The sequence below is a fragment of the Sparus aurata genome, chromosome 10 (assembly GCF_900880675.1).
Source record: "Sparus aurata chromosome 10, fSpaAur1.1, whole genome shotgun sequence".
Classification (NCBI taxonomy): domain Eukaryota; kingdom Metazoa; phylum Chordata; class Actinopteri; order Spariformes; family Sparidae; genus Sparus; species Sparus aurata.
In genome coordinates, this window is record NC_044196.1 from 4,973,260 (window position 1) to 4,976,587 (window position 3,328).

Below are 3,328 nucleotides of genomic sequence, written 5' to 3' on the forward strand. Positions count from 1 at the left end.
AGTAGATTTTAAATGATAGACAACCAAGTGACTCCAGCTGCTGTAAGCAGAAGAAGAGCTGAAGTATCCAGACTAAAAGTACTTTTTGTATATAAGAGCAGAGCTTTAGCCAAGATATCATATCTGTCTTTGTGTGTGTTGTGTTAAAGAGTGAGGACAGAAGGAAACAAGTTAATTCCACCCAGTAAGGTGGAAAGCATGAAGGTTAGCTTGATGCTAGAGAGAGAAACAAGATCATGAGAACACAGTGAGTTAATTTTCTTTTTTTTTCAAGATACTGTTTGTTTATCATCATTTAGAAACAAGATGAACAGAGCTGATATAAAATCTGTTTCTTCAGAGATAGAAACAAACTGACCTGCAGACCAGACAAACTTAGAGTCACTGTACTCAGAGAAATATACTGGAGCTCCTCTTCCAGCTCTGCAACTATATCGTGCTGTGTTTGTCTGTCCATGAACAATGTAGGAATCCTGTTCAGTCCCACTGCTGCTGCCAGGTAGAAGCTCATATCTGTACAAGACGATGCCTAATGGACGAGTAACCATCTTATACCAGTAGAACCTCCATCCTGCAGATGGATCTTTAACACTGCAGTTCAGAGTTACTGACACTCCAGCACTCAGCCATGATGGAGACACAGTGAGGAGAGGCTGGGGATCTGTTTGAAAATGATTTTTTAGATGAAAACATGTATTGATAGAGGATCAGATACATTCTGCACAATCAGTACATACTGAAGATTTACTTTAAACATATATATGAACAAAACAGTTTTTTAATGAGCTGTATAATCTTCCCTTTGAAAGAAATGTGATGTGACTCACTGTATGGTACTGTCAGTTTGATGGGATCACTCCAATCTGTTGAAGAATGCTGCGTATGTTTCTTTCTGCCCTTACACCTGTAGTCTCCACTGTGGGATCCAGTCACAGATGTAATTCTGTGTTCATTTTGATCTGAAGGTTTTTCTGAGCTGGTTGTTCTCCATTCATACTCCCACTCAGTGTCTCCTCCATCTGTGATCTCACATCTGAGAGTGATCCTCTCTCCTCTGTATACTTCAGTCCAGTTTGGCTGCAGAGTCACAACAGCCTTGTTTGGACCTGTTCATGTTCAAGAAATCACAGACAGGAAACAAAAATGTACAAAAGTCCAGAGTTCCATGTTAGAATTATTTTCTCCTGGTGCTCCATTTTATAAGCTATACCTTTCTTCTTATTTTTTCATGTGTAAGACTGCAGAAATATTCATGATGGAAATAAAGCGTCTCTTTTTGTAACAATAATTTTGTCCACCAGAGGAAGAAGTGCACCACTACTCATGTGCTGAATCACACATCATACATTCACAGTGCAAAACATGATCATATCAAAATGTTGTGGGGATTTGGGTAGGAAGTCTGACACACTCAGTGGCAACAGTCACACACCCTACAGGGTCACATGATGTCTCATGATCACATGACTGAAATCAGGAAGTGATAAATGTTTGGGAGGTGCCAGTCAGTGTTTCTTTGTTCTGCCAGCCAACTCTGCACAGCTGAGCTGGGTTCACCTCACATGCAGGTATGGGGGGGTCATTTAGGTGTATGTCGTTTCAGTTACTAAAACATAGGTTTAATACTTATTTATTCCATTTTATCAGGATAATGTAGTGTGTTTGCTCCTTGCGGAGAACACAGACCACTGCATGCCCTTTTCATATTGATGAGATCATCACATTGTGACTCCAGCTGTGGAGGTATGGACACTGATATGCTGGTAAATTATATAATGCCCACTTTCATTGAATGTTTTAAAACTGTTGAAATGTCTACTTAAAGCCTCTCTTTGTGTCTGTAGCACTTGGAATGTTCAACTACACCTGCATAGTTACTGCGATGTGGGACAATTGAGAATACCTGCCAAGTAGGCCTATATTTGATTATGTTAAAGGTTGAATATGCTGTGGTGTTAAACTAGGCTGGCAACTAATGTGTTTTATTTCTCTCTTAGAGAAAGGACCAGGCCAGCCACTGTTTTGTTGTTAAATCATAGGTCTTGGTGAATTCAACTTATTTTGGTTCTTTTTCTTTCTTTTGTTTTTGTCTGTTTCTGGGGCCAATTGTCAGTTTTAATTCTGTGTGAATTAATTTAAATGCACTGATGCTGGTTGTTCTCCTCTCTTACATGTGCTCTCTTCGTAGGCTGTCTCTGTATAAGGCGGGATTTGCACAGGTGTACTGCTACTCTCCTCGGGGTGACCACACGGATGAGACACTGTAGTGGTGTGTAGTATACCTATAACTGCAACCGGATGTGATATACTGTAGTGGTGTATTGCTATTTTATGTGTTTAGTGTTTGCTGTGTTGCATGTGTGTCCCAATGTTGTGTTTGCTGTCTCTTGTTTCTGGTCTCTCCAGGGGCCTCCTGAGGAAGAGGGATCTTAGCTAATGCCAGTCCGACCTTTCCCTGAGTGAGGAGTTCAACCAGTTATCTTTAAAAACCTTCTATTCATAATATCCCAGACTTATTGCTTGGTATTTATACTAATTGTAATAAAGTTATTTTTTATACATATTTGCCTCATTGTCAACTGTCCCTGTTGTGGGGAAGATAACAGCCACACTACATATAAACGAAAACTGAGGGTATTCCTCTGCCCACCATCAGGGGGTGGCATTGTCAGACAGTTACGTGGGTTGGGCTGCTTGTCAGGCACCACAATGGCTTATAAATGAGTTGCACTGTTGCTGCTGAACTTGATGACACTAACAGTAACTTTACAGAGCTGCTGGATACAGTTAAGAGTGGTTTTATTACTCACACATAGAGAATACAGAGACTTATTTCAAAGACGTACAGAAATTATGCCTACGAGCATTGAAACTTTTCTGGAATTTATGATTACTTTGATTATATTTGACACTAGTTTGCTTAATAATTTGTCATCATCTGTTTGTGAAGCATTTGACAACTTGTGACTGTTGCAGCTCCCAGAAGTCCTAACGAGAAACACAGCATGCGGCAGCAAACACCTGTCACTGCCCACAATGACTGAGTGAGTGACAGACTGTTATAAGTGACTGTATCACACAAATATACACAGTGTTGGGTAATGACAATAAAAACTAGAACTGCAAGCAGTTATGAACGGGGGCCAAGCCCGCGCACCGCAGAGCCCACATAAGTTGGCCCAAAGGATGACGGGCTCTGCGCAAAAGTGAAGACACAGGTCAACGTCTTAGCCGTGGTATTCACTGTAATGCGAAGTGCACCGGAAGTGCAAAAGGCTGAATGTGTGCCGATTTGGATCTGTTGTACTAAGCCACGCCCACATTGACA

General features: G+C 40.9%; 1 long non-coding RNA gene across 3 annotated transcripts; it reads left to right on the forward strand.

Annotated features, from left to right (window-relative positions):
• Positions 1-1,435: 1,435 nt before the first annotated feature.
• Positions 1,436-2,561, forward strand: LOC115589679 (uncharacterized). Of its 3 annotated transcripts, none has more exons than XR_003985575.1 (6): positions 1,436-1,568; positions 1,648-1,743; positions 1,845-1,910; positions 1,998-2,045; positions 2,189-2,269; positions 2,407-2,561. It is a non-coding gene; the product is annotated as an uncharacterized LOC115589679 (long non-coding RNA). The 3 variants fall into 3 exon arrangements; XR_003985576.1 differs by having other exon boundaries at positions 1,998-2,039; XR_003985574.1 differs by lacking the exon at positions 1,998-2,045 and having other exon boundaries at positions 1,438-1,568.
• Positions 2,562-3,328: the final 767 nt, after the last annotated feature.